General features: G+C 30.9%; 1 long non-coding RNA gene across 1 annotated transcript; it reads right to left on the reverse strand.

Moving 5' to 3' along the window:
* Positions 1–2,607: 2,607 nt before the first annotated feature.
* On the reverse strand, positions 2,608–5,232 carry LOC135925047 (uncharacterized). The gene is made up of 3 exons (XR_010571504.1): positions 5,149–5,232; positions 3,407–3,504; positions 2,608–2,707 (listed from the first exon to the last, which is right to left on the reverse strand). It is a non-coding gene; the product is annotated as an uncharacterized LOC135925047 (long non-coding RNA).
* Between the last annotated feature and the right edge of the window lie 14,220 nt (positions 5,233–19,452).

The following is a 19,452-nucleotide window of genomic DNA, read 5'->3' on the forward strand; positions in this document are numbered from 1 at the left end:
GATGTTATTGATATTTTTTTTTAAAATTATGTCTTCTAAAAAGTGCTCTCGTAATAAGAGTTCCTGTTGGAAAACAAAGGCAAACCCTATATACCAATAAAAATTGTATCTGTAAATATAAATGTATTGTATCTATATGATTTTTGGACGATATTTATGTATCCAGGATCGATTCTAAGATGATGTATCTGTTTCAATATCCATTTTAAAAAAAGTATCTTTTAACAACTTATGAAAATTAATTTTAATAATTTGCCTTTTTATTTCATTTTAAGATATATAATAAGTTATTCTTTTTTTTTTTCATTAATATTACATTTTTATACGATATTGACAAAAATTAAGAAAATAAAAAAAAAAGTATTGAAAAAAGTGCAAACCCTTTTGCGTTTTTCGAAATGGTCGCTAACGCCAAACGCTAATTTTACCAAATACGCTCGATGCCATTTGAAATGTATTATTTGTAGTGTTGTTAACCGGTTCGATTTAAGCCGGTTTTTAAAAACGGCTAATTCGATATCCGAAAAAAAATTGTTCCAAGCCTCCAAATTTCGTTAATAGATGTTCAAATCTTTGTGCCACCCTATGAGCAAAATCTTAATGTTTGGCATCATTATTTTCCTTATAAAATATTGAGTTAGCCGTTTAACAATAATTATTTGCGTTAAAAACGCAGCGTTTTAAACGCTTCAATTTGTGCTAATGATTTTATTTTATCGAATAAAGATCTTCCTTTTTTTTCCATATTCCAATACCAGGCATTGCACAATTATTTTGTTTTTTTTAAAAAAAATAAAATTATTTAAATAACCCAAATCTAATTATATTTTATCGAAGAAAAAAAAATAATATTTTTTAATAAATTCTTAATTTTTTTTAAAATAATATAAAAAAATCAATAAATATTATATATCCACTAAACAATAAAATTATTGGCACTTAAATTTAAAAAAAATATATTCCTATAGTTAATGTGATATTTTTTTTTCTTTCTTTCTTTCTTCTTATCCTTTTTAAAGTTATTGCGATTAATATTTTTTCTTTCTTCTTTTCAATCATTATTTTTTCTTCTTTTCCTTTTTAAAGTTACCGCGAAAATATTTTCCTTTAATTAATATTATTTTTTCTTTCTTTCTTCTTTCCATTCATTTATTTTTTCCTTCTTTTCCTTTTTTGGGAATTTATTTTTTTGTCTATGTTTGTAACTGAGGGGAGTTGATGAAGCCAATGACATTACAATATCTGAATGACGATGCATTTATTAAAAGTGTACATCATTGAAAAACAGCTGTGGACTCCATTTTGGTTATCCATAATATTCTCTTAGATACTATTTACCCTATCCCTTCTCCATTTTGGTTAAAAATTGGAGAGATCAAATTTAAAACGTTCTAATGAATGTATACAAATATTAAACAAAAATTAGAATATTATTGATAATACGAATAGATAATTTTGACCCTACCCCTCCTTCGTCCCTCTTTACCAGGCAGGCAGAAATGTAATATAATTTTATTAAACTAATACTCATAAAAAACGAAAAAAACACATACAAAACAAAAAATATTGTTTTTATTTAAAGTAATTATTAAAAACGGGGGAAATAACAAAAAAAAAATTTAACGAAATTTTGTAACACTTCAAATTAGCGATTTAAATTTTGAAAATTTATTTGAAATATTTTATTTATTTTTTTGATAATTTATTTTTGTCTCTTGGAATTCACTATAATCTTCTTTTTTTTTAAAATCTCATCTGATCTCTTGTTATTTTTCTTCAAAAAAAAAACCTAAAAAATAATCTTAAATTTTTCCATTTTATTAACACTCAATTTTTCAAATTTCTTCCAAAAATCTGAAAACATTTGTTAATGCCATTCACTTCATAGCGCGCTTTTGTTTCATCATTTCATATTTCAAAAATATATAGATGAATAAAATAAATATAAAAATATTAAATTTTAGTCCAAAAATCTACAAAAACAAAAATACAAAAGTTAGTTGAAAGTAAACAGGGGGTGTGGGGGCTCCAGAATATAGAAAAAGCTGTTATAATCACGTGATTTTTTTGATTCCTATTGTACAGTATTTATGTTTAAACAACACCAAATCGCGGATTTGATATTTATCTCTTCTCTTCTCTTAATTTATTTAATATATTTTATATAAAAAGGATTATGAAGATATGTTGGTTAGAAGGGCCCAGGGTAATTATAATCTTTTAGCGGACCGGGATATTACGCGCCGGGGTCGATTGGATCTCTAATAGATATTCCATTCTTCTGATCACCTTTTTTATTTCTCCCACCAATTACGGGAATTCCCAAGGTACAACAAACAAATTCTATTTATTTGAATTAAAATAAGTATAAAAAAAAATTTCTATTTTTATAATTATTCGTTATAAATAATCATTGAAAATATTATATTTTTTTTAAAAAAATAAACTTGATATAATATTTTATATGAACATGATATTTCCTATTCTCATTTAAAATTTATATTTATTTATTTTTTTTTAAAAAAAAATTATTATTTTACATAACAATTAATTTAATTTTTTTTTTATGTATACAGGTGAATAGTAATATTTTTTTCTAGCTATTTTGCAGGAGTTTTATCAGTTCATCTTTTTTCAATTTGGAATACCCTTTGACGTCGTGTCTCTTCAACCAATCCTTCAAGTCTTTCGTACTAAATTGACTTATCTATTATTAAAATATATTTAAAAGGTCAGTAGTATAATAGTTATAAAGTAAAATATCTGTTGTGTGTATCTAGTATGGGGTCAAAAGGAACTTTTACAAACACTAAAAAAAACTATAGGGATGTAAAAAAACGGAAAAAAAAAACAAAAATTATAATACTTTATACTAATAAAAAGGACAAATAAAAATAAGATAATTTAACAAAATTGTGCCATTATAAAATGATTATGTTGATAATTTGCAACTAAATATTGGTAGGTTATATTTTCCATAAAGGAGTTGTTACTTTGCCCCCCCCCCCATTTCCTTTCAAAGGATTCGTTTTCATCACTAATCAAAAATTTATAAAAATTGTGATTAGTTTTCAAAGGTACGGAGATGTTTATTAAATTTGCATTACAGGGTGTAGGTATCCACGCTGGAATTTGTCTATAACGAACACCTGTCAGTCAGCCCGAAAGCCCGCTCGGTTATTTAAAAAAATTTTTTTAAAAAAAAAAATGTTACTTTAAATTTATTTGTTTCAATAAAGTTCTCCTTCCGGTTCCTAAAATAAATCGAAAAGTGAGTTGTGGGTTCCGGTTAGAATTTCCGGGCCGGGTTTGAAAATAATTTACCCGGACCGGGTTTACGATTTGACCTTCGCAGATCTCCGCGACCAATTAATAATATTATAAATACGTGTTTTTGTTATTTTACCAATCGATAATCCTTCAGTTCGACCAGCTTGTCCAACGATAAATTCAAATTTTTCGAATCTTTTCCCCTGTCTTTCTTGGCCCGGGATAAAAGGTTAACTTCATTTAAAATAAATAGAATTTAGGAAGGATTTTTAAATATTTAGAATATCTGGAGCGAAATCACAAATAAAAAGAGATTAAAATCCCATAAATTTTTCCAAAAGAAATGGCTGCGCTCCGATACATATGGTTTACCGGAAATTTAAAATGCTTTAAACAAAAGATGGACGAGAGACTCGTTGATAATAAACCGGAAATACAGCATTCGGATGAAGATTTCTTAGCGATAATTTTATTCTGAATCCGTTTAATAAAGAAAAAATGATCAAATCGGGTTTTACGAAGATGTCATTTTTTTTTTTAAATCGTTCATTTAACCATTTTTGTTTGTTCACGTGTTATTATCGGGATACATACAGAAATAATCTTATTCTCATTTTTGTGGTATTTTAGTATACAATTGTTTTATCTCCACGTTGGGGAGGAAATTTTTGCATACCTCTCTCCCTAGTGTTGTTGAACGACTCTGAGCCGATTTTTAAAAACGGCTAACTCGATATTTCATCCAGAATAGTATTACGGAAGCCTGAAGATTTTGTTTGCAGAAGGAACAGAGTCTTAGACAATCTAAGCGAAATCTCGGGGCTTAGTCAATATTTTTCGCGCTAAAATATTGAGTTAGCCGTCTCTTTTTTTTTGTAAAAAAAATCGACACAAATGGCGCCGTTAAATAGCACTAGTACCTCTCCCTATTAAAAATAATGGTGGGAAATAATTGTTTTTTTAAGAGAAAAATGTTTCTCTCTGTATTAGTGTCGTTAATCGGCTTAGCCGAGTCGGCTCAGAACTGACCCGAATCCAACTCAAAGTAGTTTGGGTCGTTTTTTTTCCACCACGACTCCTCAGAGTAACTGTATAATGTTGGGGGAATAAAAATGGATATGGAACATTACGATCCTCAACCAACGACTATATAAAAATAAAATAGTAATTAAATTTCCTTTTTTTTAATTATTATTTATATAATAAAGTATCATCTTTTTTTTGGAAATGGTGAGAGAGTGCCACTTTTTTCTTTGTTGAAAAGTAACGCTAGTACGCCATTTTGGAAACATTTAAACAACACTGCTCTATACGTAGCGTTTTAATCCAAATACATACCCGCGTGACAACATTTACAAAGCAAAACTAAACGCACGATACAGCGATAAAAAAAATAATAAATTTAAAACTAACCTAAAGGTTCCCGATCTGTAGAGAAGAAAAAAATGCAAACTTGATATAGAAACGTTTTGGTATTTTCTTAATACATTTGTCGGTTGATTATTTGTCATAGGGGGTTCAAAACTCCTCAGGGGCCTGGGAGTTTAATGAAAGGATGATTTTAAGATCGGAGACTTATTCTGTACTTAACATCCGGATAACAGATCCCGTTGTGACAGGTCGAAAATTTTTTTTTTTAAATGACAAACCAAGAAGCACTTAGTTATGATAGATCAAAGTTATAAAATACTTTGAGAGAAGTTCTGTTTAAAAAAAAATTCATAAAGCAAAATGGAATGATGACTAAAAAAGACAAAAGAAACTAATATTGGTTATTAAATAAATTCTCTTTATTAAATTTCATTTCATTCTAAATTTATTTGTTTCTTTTTTCCTTTCTTTCTTTTCTTTCTTTAATTTTTTTTTGTCATATTATACCTTTGAATATTTCCTCAGCCATCTTATCATACGCGTCATAGCTATTTTTTCCGCTTTGGCTAGCCACTTCATATACGTAACCTTCATTCTTCGTAACGACGTTATTACTAACACCATGCGATTTAAAGACTTCGTCCCTCCGATCATAGCTACAAGATGGTAAATGATTTTCATTAGTATCTACTAAACTTTCACCGTCAGATGTAGTTCCACCATCTTTTCTAGAGATTTTGTCCTTTACACCATTAAGTGCATCGGTTTTCGGGGTTAGAGCCTTGATTATCTTAGCGATACTAGCACCGTTGCATTCCAGAGATAAGCTGATATTTCCGGTGAGTTGAATCTTATTCGAATCTTCCTTTTTCCGACTTTTTGGAATCTTATTCGAACCAGATTTAAGCTTCTTATCTCCAATTTTTCCATTAACGGGAGGCTTGTTTTTGTTGTTGCTGCTTTTAAAAGTTGGTAGCAATTTGCTATTATTATAATTTCCGTTCGTGACGACGTTCGTGGGATCCCGCTTAACGTCGGCACTGGTAAGTAGGATATTAGGGTTAGGCCTGGGAAGCGGAAATGAAACTATAACCTTCTTGGTAGTCATGTGATCCTGGCTAATAGCCTTGAGTCGTTTCATGATCTCCTGTTTTCCGAGTTGAGCATCTTTGCCGTTATCGATTGCATGATGATGGCGATTATGATGAGAATTCGAAGACTTGGTGAAAGAGGGTTGGTTTCTAAGCATTCGTTGTTTTAATTTTTATTTACAAAGACATTTCTTTTTTAATCGGTCTTTAATAAAAAAAAAAATAAGATAAAATAAGAGTAGGACAAACTGCCCCGGGCATAAAAAAAATATACACGGGGCTCAAAGAAACAGACCAAAAAATACAAACCTATTGGTCTAAAAAAATCTAGAAAGTCCGATTTGTACATTAGGTAATTTTTTTTTGTTTCGAGAAAATATTACTATTTCAATATTAATTTTTCCCCAAAAAATCAAAAAAAAAAGAAGGTTCTTAAATTAGTTTCAAAAAAATTATTTCTCTCTTTCCTCATTTCTTTCTTCCTTTCTCATTTTTTTCTTTCCTTTCTATCTCATTTTCTTCCCTACTTTTTTTTTATAATGTTCCCTTTTTTGTTTTTATTACATCACATAATCTTTACTCAATCAATATTTCGTTAATTTAATTATTATTATATCAGTTTAGCACGTCATTTAAAATAAACCTAATTTTAATACCTATATGTGAAATAGAGGAAATTATAATTTATACAAACATATTTTTTTTTTGTCAATAATAAACCTCGATGAAATGATAAATAAATATCTGATAAAAATCTGAAAAACATTTTCTTCCAATTTTTCGAAACGTAATCTTTCTTAATAATTCAGAGACAAACCTCTAACAGTCACATTTTTAGGGTCCGGCTCTCCCTTTCTTTTTTTTAATGGTAGAAATTTACGATCCGCTCCTAGGGGTCCTGCCTGCACGTGTCTGATAATCTACTATATTATACATCTAAAAATACTAAATTAAATGCCCGTTGTAAGGAACCAAACCGAGCTAAAACTGTTAAACCTATTATGATGGTTATTATTTATTTTACCGAACCTATAAGAGTTTAACCCAGTTTTTTTTAGAGTTTTTAAAGCATGAACTGAATCTTATATATTCGTTGCGATTAGGATCTTTGGTCCTAAAGTTAATTCATACATAATTATAATTCCTTTTTCCCATTCCCATTCATGGAAGCGTTTTTGAATCGCCTTTCTCCTTATCTTTTAATTATAAACCATTACTATATATATATTATATGAAATAAATAAAGTCTCTAATAACCTGGAAGTCTTCATGTCGTGGCAGGCGTCGATCCCAGAATCGCTTACGCCAGATTCAATACCACCGCGATCACCATTTTTATCATAAAAATGATTGGAAATACTTTTCCTTTTATTCGGAACTTCCGGCGAGGTTTTGGAATCAATCATCTTGTCACCACCGAATACGGCGTCCATTCTTTTGGTAATCTGAAGAAATGAGGGTTTTAATTTTTTGATCACTTCCTTCGAAATTTCGGAAGAGATGTCGTCGATATTCCTCCTATTAAGGTTAACGGAGGAACATGATTTGGCCGCGGTGTTAAAACTTGGAACAATTTTGGTCGCGTTACTATTTCCTGGCGTACTATCATTCCTCGTTCGTTCATTTCGCAATTGGTTCGCTACACGCTTATCCGCACCAATAATCGCCGCGGCATCGAGTCTCAGGTTTCTGCGGGTGTTTTGGTTCATATCGGTGATCGTGGTGGTACCGCTATCAGAAAATCCGAGCCGTCTTGCCCCTATTTCCTCTTCACTCCTCAGTTCGCCGTTTAAATTGTATCGGGATAAAATCTGAGAAATTTGGGTATAATGATCCGATTCCCGGCTATCCGAGAGTAGCGCTCTCACGCTCTCCATTCTATCGTAATCGGGAATAGTGTTGCCAATGCTACTACTACTGCTCGCGAAACCGTTTACATTCTCTTCGATATCCTGAAAAGCTGTTAATCTCGTCGAATGTCTATCATCGTAACTCTGAGCCCGTCTTTGACATGGCGTAAGTGGCGGAGTTGTGGGAGTGGTAAAAGAGGATAATCTGCCAAAATCTATAAACTTTTTTTTTGTGGGTGAGGGAAGAATGCGAATTTATACTTTTTCATTTCGACAATGGTTTTTTTTTCTATTTACTTCAAAGTGTTCGGCCATATTTAATACTTCTCCCGTTGATGGTGGCATTTTTATGATGATTTCGGCGTGAAATTTTTCTAAGGCCAAACCTTTAAAAGCCTCTTCTACATCGGTCATGTGACTCTTTATGATCGCGTGATTGGCTGCGACGTAATTGGCAAAATTCTGTCTATTCTCGTCCCCAAGATTTGCAAAATTATTGAGAACCTGTCCTTCTCGGGAATTCCTGAATTTTCTGATAACTTTATTCGGCCTGGTTCTCACGCAAATACTTGGATAACTTTTTTTTTTCAATAAAATTTAATTAGATTATTTCTTTCCTTATATTTCCCTACCTACGATCATGATTGGTCCATTATAGGTTAGCATAAAAACAGAAATTTATCCCTAAAACTTACAAAAAAAACAGATGATTAACCAAGAGGAATTTGTATGTTCCTAGGGGATAGTGTTCTTAAAAAGTCCGATTCGGGTCGAACGGCCCGGCCCTATTAAGATTGTAACCAAAACAACATTATGTAAGCCTGAAGAATTTGCTCATAGCTAGCAGAAATGCTTGGAACATTTATTAGCCAAATCTCGATGCTTAAATAATACTATTTTAGCTAAAATCTAATTTGACCCCAAAACAGGCGTTTTAACAACACCACTAGAGGGATATGATAGCAAAAAGGTGGAAAGGATAAAGTTAGGAGTGGCTGGATCATTCAGGGTTAAGCCTAGATTAGGAGGTGTGATAAACTGTTGTGTACTTATTACGTATGTTATTATCATAAAATTTACGTAAAAAAATTGGGCCATAAGGCGCGGAAATATATTTCGACGTAAAATACGGAGCCTTCGTCATTCGGTAATTCGTAACCCCACTTGTAAAAAAAAAATTTTTTTTGATAAATAATTTATTTATAAAATTAACGGGATTGGATTCAATTCTTCTCGGGATCTATTTTTTCCAGATCCTCTCTTAAGGAAGAGGAATGGTTTTGCCAGTCGACTCGAAGTTCGGTTCTCACCCTAAAATAGAAAGAATCATGGGGGAAGGAGCTTAGACTTTATTAGGATTACTATGGGATCAAAAGCTTTATCAGTTTACAGTTACATTAATGAAATAATTAAGACATAAAAATTTGCAGAATATGATCATATCCCTTTCATTTTTAAATTATTATTCCAAACTAAAGTTTATTTTAAAAAATATCTTCATTTACTTTTCCTTCATGTATATAGCAGCATAAGAAATGAGTGAATTATAATTTACTCAACATTATACAAACCTTAAATAATTATTAAGAAAATAGGGGATGTAAGAATAAATAAGTTAAATAAATTGTAATTTTTACCATATCACGCCAATAAGGTTTAAAATCCTGATAATTCCTCAATGGGTATTTACCATGAACACTCTTACCAGGTATAAACATGTTATTTCCGCTATTTATCGGAGGTCTATGACGTATACCTATGGCTCGTCCTTGTTTCATGCTTGAAAGATATAAATATATATACTGTATATATATAAAACATCTGCCAAAACAATTACTGCGCGTGCGCTATATAAATAATTTCTTTTCTTTTTCTAATTCCTCGTCATCTTATATTTGATCTTTATTCATTGATTTATTTTAACCTTGGCAATATAAAACACCACGAATTTCCGATGCTCTCTTCTCTGATGGCGTAATCAAAATCTATGGCAAAATTTTTGAGAGCTTCCGGTTCTATGTTAAAATCTCCGAGCTAAAATTAGTAAATTTAAGTTTAAGGTAAAAAAAAATGTATATTAGTGTGTTCCCATTTAAAAACCCTTCTTATAAGCAAATCTTTTATCTCCTTACATCAGACTAAAATAAACAAAAACAACTAAATGTTTTTTATTGGGCAATTTTAAAGATATTGAAACTGACTCTTTAAAAATAAATACAATGATTCCCAAAATGTAACGAATCCTCGCATATATATCTGGGCTGGGGCATCCATCTGACTTTGCAGTTGCAAGATTATAACATCTGCAACGGCGATAAGTAAGTTCCGAAAGGAAGATAGCTTTGTAGTGGGGTATGGTTTCCAGGGCAATTGAATACTATGCTATCTGGAACTTTATTTCTGAAACACATTTCTTCTTCCAATTGGAAACCTGGGATTTCAGAAGACGGTGGTCTTTACAGTGAAATAAATATGGAGCAAAAGTGTAATCTGTGTCTACATGACAGGATATTTACTGGATGTAAACCCCTTCAAAATCCTATACTTATCTCCAAATATTAGACAGAAACCTTTATTGGCAATTCGTCACGTAAATTGAGATTTCTCAGGATTCGCTGTATAGAGATAGATACATCACAATTTGGGATTAACAGTGGTTGTGCTGGTGATATTTGTGCCTATAACTTTCATTAGCCTATATAAATTTCTCAGTGACGCTTCCCATGGATGTCGTAGCTTCCGTTTTGGCCGAAATACGATCGATATCTTACATGGGTAAATAATAACTATGATGAATGTATTTCTCTCTACACCCAACTGCACTGCATCTCACAATTCATTGGGTGACACGATGTTTTTAATGATAGCTAGCCGAAGACTGACCTTGAGATTTCAAGGTGATGCTTCTTCCGAAACCTTGTGTTCGTGCCGTTATACCCCTGCTGCAGTATATTGAGTTTACATGTCTCTCGTCCCTTTCATCAGTTATAACTCAAGATCTAGAACACGAGGTATGCCGAATAAAATACGAGGTAGGGGCGTTATTTAGGATCTCTTATCCTCTTGAGGCGGTCGATTTGTCTTTGTGTTTCTTAGAGTGGTTACTCTCCGTTGGCCTATATTGCTGGAACGAATGGTCTATCTGGGCGTGCATGAAGAGGACTGGATTTCTCTGGGTTATAGTGCATGATATATAGGCTGCCAGGTGTTAGAGGTAGAGAACTGCACGGGTTGTCCGTAGCCCGACCCGACCCGAAAATATATATAATAATATTAATATCTTAAATAGTTAGTATAATTTATAATATTAATTATAATTTATAATATTAATTATAATTTATAATATTAATTATAATTTATAATATTAATTATAAAATCTTATTATTTAATATTTATCACATTTTAGGATTAAAATGTCAATCATATTAACATGTCATGTCATTATTAATTATTATTTTATAAACCTAACAACCGGATACCAAACTATTTTATTACTAAATTGTGTTTCTCGTAAATTACAAGATAAGACATATTTTATGTAAGTTTTATTTATTATTTAACTAGCCTATACATTGTCTTTTTTAACATTTGTTTTAACCCTTCACTACAAAGGTAGAAAAAACTCCCTTAACTACAAAGGTGGGGTCTATTTTACCCCAAATTTTGATTAGATATATCTCAAAACATATTAAAAATTGAGATCTAAAATTTTGAGTATATATTTAAAAAATATTGGAGATAATAAATACAAAATCTTAGATTAATATTTACTTCCAAAAAAAGTTAGACAAATTTTTCTAAAATTACTGAAATAAAATTTTCTTTTTTCAGTACTTCCTTTAATTATTTTATTATCACTAAATAAAATTCAAAAAATTAAAATTTTATTAAATCAATGTTGAATAATGATAATTACATAAATTTTATAAAAAAATATCATATATCAAAAAAAATATTAATCATCAAATATGTAAAATTATTAAAAAATAATAATGTAAATATATATCTTAATATTATTATTGAATATTTTTTTCTTAAGAATACAGCTGGTAGATACGTTTTTGGACTTCTCTCTATGGGAGGCTGACAATGCGTATTCTGATGCTAGCGCCGAAGTTGACGAGCTAAAAAAATATCTAGATCCGAAATTATGTGTTGATGACGATAATATTTTAAAATGGTGGAAAACAAACCATTATGAGTTTCCAAATTTAAGTATTTTAGCTCTTAAATTCCTGGCTATCCCTGCTTCGTCGGCTAGCAGTGAAAGGGCGTTTTCAGCTGCTGGTAGGGCCTTTGAGGAGAGAAGGACTCGTTTAAAGCCAGATAAACTGGACGCCTCTTTATTTATATATCATAATTATTCACTTTGTGATAATTTTGATAATGATATTGATGAGGTCAATATATAATATAATATGTTCATTATATTTTTTATATATTTATTAACTTTTACATCATATCTATATTCGCATAAATGATGCTTATTATATAATCGTTATAATTTTTAAATTCGCTTGTATATTAATCGTTTTATAATATTTTTTACAAATTTTAAAAATGCAACTAAATATATATCTTGAATAGATTATGGCCGTCAAATAAACTTTTATTTAAGGTGGCTGAACTGAATAAATACACATAATTTTTTTTTTGGTTATTATAATATTAAAACTTAAATTGCAAAATTTTATTCGGGTCGGGCTCGGGTCGGAGTTGGATTAAAAAAATGTGTGCTCGGGCTCGGGTCGGGCTCGGACAAAAAAAATTTTTAAATTCGGGCTCGGGTCGGGCTCGGGTTGCGAAAAAATTACTTTGCAGTTCTCTAGTTAGAGGCCCCCGAGTCTGCCCATGACATCCCAAGAATCATTGCAGTTGACGATGAAGAATGAATTTTTATCTATGAACAAAATTCCCGAGCAAATTATGCTGAAGAAGTTGTATCAACAAATATATATATATATTAGGCCCAAACAAAAAAAGGGTCGCCATAGATGAAAAGGATGCAGATCCCATACCCCGTGACGAGTGTGGAAACGATTAGTAGATGTCTAGATTCTGCTGTTAATTTGAACAGATGTCACTCATACTCAATAATATAGCATTTCCACCCAATATAATCTTATCGCAAAGCCCAGTTATCGAGTACTAGATATTCTCAATTTGTGGATAAATGCGAAATTAAAATTAAAATATTATTTTTTTAAATATAAGGTTCACACTCACCCTGAGAAAATCCTGATTGACTGTTAACAAAGACATTTCAAACATGACAAGATTGCGTTTCAAATACGGTTTGAGTTCTTCAAATAAAAAAAAAATGTTTTTTTTTAAACATATTTCGTTATTTTGTCGGTTGTATCAATTATGTAAGAGATCAACTAGCTCGGACAATTATTTTCTGGTTTAATCTAATTACCCACTTTAATAAAATCTTCCTTCATTATTTCAAATTATTTTTATCTTTCTGGAGTCAGAACCCTAAGCCGGAAGTGCAAATCAATGCCCTTTTTTTCATTCACAAAAATTACGGGCCATGGCCAGATAACTTGCACAAAATTGTGTTTTCTTTTTCAGGCCGGACCGGACAAATATTTTAAGAGGCCGGTCGGGTCAACCGCTAATAAATACGTCATTACTCTTTTTTATATATATTCTTTAATTCTGTTTCCGGTCTGACTCGCGGATCTAATCCTTCAAGGAAAATGTCGAAAAAGGGTTGGATAAATATATTTTAAAATGTTCTCGAGATTAAACTGGGATCTAAACAAAAAAAGAAAGTAGTCAGGTACAGAGTTAGCTGTAACAATATGTGCCACCATAAAAATCAGCACGACAAAAAAAAAATTTCTAAAGATAGCGCCATCTATATTATCTATAAAAATTAATTTTAAAATAAATATGAAAGCCCAGAAATCTATTATCTATAAATTAAAGGGTAATTAACGTTTTCCTGGTGGGTGTAAAGTGTAAGCACTCAATATATTGCCTTAAGTAAAATTTCAAGGGAAATTTTTGACTCTACCATCATGATTCGCGATTTTAAAGGCGTATCGTTTTACGATCCATTTTGGTAGCTATCATTCTAATAGATTCTTTTTATTTAGATTTACTATCATGCCAAGTTTCGTTTATTTTTAATGAGAGTCCGATATTGATTCCACGAGGAAAAATCATCGACATTTAATATTAAAATTTATTTTAAGCAAAATATACATTACCTACGCCTTCTAGTCTAAAACGTTTTTCCAATATATCTTGACCTAAAATATAAAAAATAAATTCTGATAAATATAATTTTTTTCTTTCCTATCATTAATTTGTAACTTGTTTAAAAATTTTATGTATAAAGGTTTTTAGTATTATTGTTGTATTTTGTATGGATGTTTCCAGAATAATTTTCCTCCCCTCATTGAGTGGTAAGCTCAATGACATCTAATAATGCCTAGACTGATGACGCGTTCATTTTAAAAGTGTTCATCAATGAAAAACAGCTGGGGACGCCATTTTGATTACCCGTATAATTATTAAAGAATTTTAAACGAGAGGGTCAATTTATTCCTATGTCTGACGTGCCTGATTATCGAGATAATAAGGAAGGAAGTTATCAACTTAATAGTAGTTTACGACGTGAGAAGAATTACTAAATGGGTTACCAAAATGGCGAATCCAGCTGATTTGCATTCAACGACGCTTTCCAAATGCATCATTATGAACGCATCGTGTCATTTGAGTCTTTTACGATCCCAAAACAAACTAATGCGCTAAAGTTAACAAACTGGATTATTGCGCGTAATAAAAATACATATAATGAATTTAACTAAAAAAACACAAAATCAATACAATGGGACAATTGGGTAAGCTAAAATAAAGATTTATGAAAAGAGAAAGGTGTATAATTTTCAATGGTAACTCACATTTCATCCTCACCTTTCAAAAATTATATCGATGAATTCTATTACATTTTGATAACCCTGTTCACAAATGATGTAAAAATGTCTAATACGCCATTTTTGAAATCCAATGAATTTAATTTTTAGTTAATTTCTTATTTTATTTTTTAATCTAATAAAATTTCTTATATGGGAAAATCAAAATGGCGCCACCAGCTGACTATGTATTCGACCTCATAAAAACACATTTCGATGGATGAATCGCCAATCTTATTAAGTACTATATATGATCGTTGCTCAGGAAAATAAGTAAAAAAAATAAAAATTCATAGCAAATGGTTTAAATAATTTTAAAAAAAATCAGCCAATGGTAACAGTTAAAATAAATAGAATCGTCTAATATCAACCAATACGAGAAGTAATTGATTCAAACCAATAGCAAAGCAGATAAAACCAATTAAATAACATAATTTTATTTCGAATTGAAATTTTCGAGTATATTCAAATAATTACTTCGAATAAAATATTTATCCACTCTGTTCCACGAAGGAGCTAGTCTAGTTTCTAATGTGAATTCGAGACAGCTTTCCACGTGACAAGGACTCATATGACTTTGGCCTAAAAGCTACATTTTATAAAAAATTAAAAATGTCAGATTGTTAGACTTCCGGGAAAATTGGGAAAGAAACGAAACCAGAATTTGGGTTGCTTTCATAGGTGCTACCCCACCCCTCCCTTATCGCTCATGTAATCCTAAATTCAGGTTCTGAGGGTCACATTTAAACAAAATGGAATATAAATTAATCAAATCTTTTACGTTCATTTTATTTTCGTAAATATAGTCGGCAAAAGTAGGAGACTTGGGCAAATTTTTCTGCAAAAAAATAAATATTATATGTATACGATATATTCTGCAATACATATATATCCCAGACTGACGATGCAAATCAGCTGGACCCGCCATCTTGGCAACCCATATAGTAATTATTCTCATTGTTAAAAACTACTATATATTTTCCAAAAATTTTTTTCTAAATTAAAACAGATATAATATTATCTTAACTCTATGATCCAGATTGATGTTATTTGATTATTTTAATAAGAATAGGTAACCAAAATGGCGTCCCCAGCTGTTTTTTATTTATTGATGTACACTTTTATTGAACGCGTTGTCAGTCTAGGTATTAATATGTCATAATGAATTCCGTTAATATACCGGCATTATGATCATAAATTTTTCGTTATCGCCAGGAATGGGTGATACCAATGTGTCCGGAAAAAACTTGATAAAATTTCTAAGATATTTGTAAAAAAAATAATAAAATTTATATTAAAATTGATTATTTATTATGATTTGAGAAGATAATTTAGACATTTTTCATATCATTTTACCTGCACGAAATAATATTTCTTTGATAAAAATCATTGTTGTCACTTATTTCTTCGTCCAAATATCCTATTCGTTGAAATGTGAATCGATGAGGATTCAGAATACCCAGCTTTATCATCAAAGACATGATACAAAGTTGTTATCCTTATTTTTGGTATTTCGCAATCGTCTGCTTTTTTTTTTTATTTGAAATTGATAATTTAATTTTAATTACAATTATTTAGGAATATAAAATAATTTAATTTATTTTATTTTAATTTAATTTATTATTTTAAGTTTTAGCTTAAATATAAATTACCTTAATTAAAATAGTTTTGTCTGAAACATCAATATTAAATGTTATTCAAAAGAAGTGACACTCCACCACCTAACATCTCATTTACAGTCAGCGCTAATTAGCTGCTTAATCGGTATTCCTCTATTCTTCACCTTATAAAGCAACTCTTAGTCCTATTGAGAGCCCCAAAATAATATTGAACTGACTAAAAAGAAGTAATTTTGACTTTAGACTTAATATTATATACTATTATTTTATTTTAAATATTGCACCTACCCCCCCCCACCCACCATATATCTATGTAAATAGACGCCATTGTTTAGAAACCCAAACCGACAAATAAGTTACGAATCTTATGAGTTCAGCCCGCCATATCCGAAGTAGCATAAAAACCGAAAAAGGCGAGGCGGACCGGATGAGACTCGGAATCGGGTTTGCTTAAAATATCGAGTCAGGGGCTTAAACTAAAAAAACCCGCACTAATTTCTTTTTTTTAAAAAATGTCCGAAAAAAAGATGGAAGCAAAAAAAATTATGGTTTCCTGTACCGAGTGTCTTAAAAAATGGTGGTTCTGGTTCTCAAGTTTTCTAGATTCTGAGATTTGCCACGGGTTCTAAGGTTCAGGATCAGATCTTAAGCTGCGTTAAAGGGCAATGAGAGTAGAAAGGGAAAAAAAATGGATTCCACATTATATATACATATCCAAATTAGTTATGCTTTTTATAAAGTAATTGGTTGTTTTCTCTAAATTTTAAGAAGGGGTAAGGAAGGTGAGGGTTAGAGTCAGACCTCTTATTCTTAGATCAACGCCGTTTCCGGTTACAAAATTCTAATTTATAATATGAAAGGAACTTAAGCGTCAGAATCGCAAACAAAAAAATTCTTAAAATTTTGATTTTCCTCTAATATTAAAAAAAAATATATATATAATTTACCTTTGTTCTACAAAAAGAAGAATGAAATCCTTAGAATTTCTTGTTGATGAACATTGACCGGAAACAGACTGACACTGACCCCCCAATATTGACTTTGTTTAGAAAAGGAGGGAATTATAGAATTTATTTTTTTTTTTATAAAAAGAAATCACGTATTTATTTTTTTTTTAAATTTTATTTATTTTTTTTAAAAAAAAATATCAAATTTTTATTTTTGGCGGCAAATTTGAAAAAAAAAAATAAATAAAATAAATGTAAAACACGTTTTTTGAAGAATCCAATCCGATCATAAATCAATCTGATTCGAATTGTCAAATTTTATTTTTTAAAAAAAACTAAAACTTGCCTAATTTAGGCGCCGAGAACAATATCTTTGGGTCATTTATAAACGGGGTTTCGTCAAATCTTTCTAATTATGGGAGAATTTTGGCGGGAGATTTACGGATGGAATGGTCTGGGTCAGCCTTGATAGCAAAAATCGCGGGAATCTACCGATGATTGGGAATGGGAAGAGGGCAAACTTGCCTACAAAGTATCGAACGATTTTGCGATAGGATGCGCAAAATTTTCCAACTTTTATTAGATAAGGAGTTATGAATCACGGGCATAAATGACCCGAGTAAAAGTAATCCAGAAAAATCAAATATCACAATTTTTGAAATTTTGATTTATTTATCTATAAAAAAGGGGTGATTTTTTTTTAAAAAAAAAAATTATTATTTTTTAACCGTTTTGTTTTAGATTACTTTTTTTAAAAAAATTGGGGTAATCCGTGGGTATTTTTATCCGGTATTTTTTGGTCAGGGACACTATGGTCCAGAACATTCCCTCTCCGAAATAGCTAAATATCTATATTTTCCTCAGATTTTTCTTGGGCTCCTATCCTATCCGCTCCCATAAACCGACAAAAAAAATAAATAAAACAATTCTATAGTTGCATAATAGCCTTTAAAACAACTTAACTTGCCAATCATATACCTTCCTCGATTGCATTATTTAGGCAAGTTTTTTCGGGTTTTAGTGATATTCCATGAGTATAAAATATTTTTGGAAACATTTTTTTCCCCCCATAAGAATATTTTATATGAAAGAAAGAAAGAAAAAACTTCTTTCCCATCCCAGTCTCATATATTTATATTAAAAAAAATTGACTACTTAACCCCAGGCCAATGACATATAATAGTATCTGACTGACTATGCATTCGTAATAATGCATTCGAAAGCGTCGTTAAATGCAAATCAGCTGGACCCGCCATTTTGGTAACTAGCAATTATTCTCATGTCACAAATTACTATTTGATAACTCTTATTATCTCGATGATCAGGCAATTTCTTTAATAAAGTTTGTGTCAGAACATAGAAATAAATTGGCCTCTCGTTTAAAAATTTTTTGAATAATGGTATGTGTAACCAAGATGGCGTCCCCAGCTGTTTTTCATTGATGTATACACTTTTAATGAATACATAGTGTCATTTCCCCGGGCATATTCTCGAATCCACTCACCCCCCCCCCCCCCACCAAATCAAAATTTTAAATTTTTTTTTACCCTAAAGTGAAGAAAAGATTGCACAAACACATTTCCAAACTTCCATGTCAGGTGGGTACCATCTCTTATATAATCAACACATATTTTTTAAAGGATCCGACGATCATGGATTCGATACAAATTGTGCCAAATTTTTTGTAACGCAGATACCTTTTTTATAAATTAATGTATCTTGATCGTTTTATTAATGAATGAGATCCTTTTCAATTAGCATCCACCAGAATTTATGTTAATTTCCTGCTCATTTTTCCTTTGAATCTTTACCAAGGCAACTGTTCCTGGATCTCCTTAATATTTTATTTGCTGATATTCCTTAATAACTTTGTCATGATTAAGCTAACAAAGGGCTAAACTAACGGTGTTCTCGACAAAACTAAACTTTACTTTAGGGGCACTGATGTAGGAAAGCGGCAAATGATAACAATTACAAGAGGATAATCGATTAACTAACCGGAATATATAGCCTAAAATCGCGGATATTCATTTAGAGAAATTGGAAAGGTATCTTATGATTACTAATGAGAGTTGTTGGAATTCTTATTACCAGTCCAGCAAATTATGGCCTAAGAATAATATTCTCACTGAAAAGTATTTAGAAATGGAGGAGATCTGGGATGCAATTGGATTTACGATTCTCAAGCAAGAGAAATGTTTATTTATTAAAGAACATGCATTGGTTATGGAGCCCATAGCATGAGCGATGGACCAAAGAACCCCTGTTATGTTAGATTGTTTACGGCATGACAGCCCCTCGTTGAGCGTCTCCTTAGAGATATTGATAAAATATTTCTTTCACTTTAGGAGAGCAATATTATCGCACCAATGACC

The sequence above is a fragment of the Gordionus sp. m RMFG-2023 genome, chromosome 2, assembly GCF_954871325.1.
Source record: "Gordionus sp. m RMFG-2023 chromosome 2, tfGorSpeb1-WG-v2, whole genome shotgun sequence".
In the NCBI taxonomy this organism is placed as follows: Eukaryota; Metazoa; Nematomorpha; class Gordioida; order Chordodea; family Parachordodidae; genus Gordionus; species Gordionus sp. m RMFG-2023.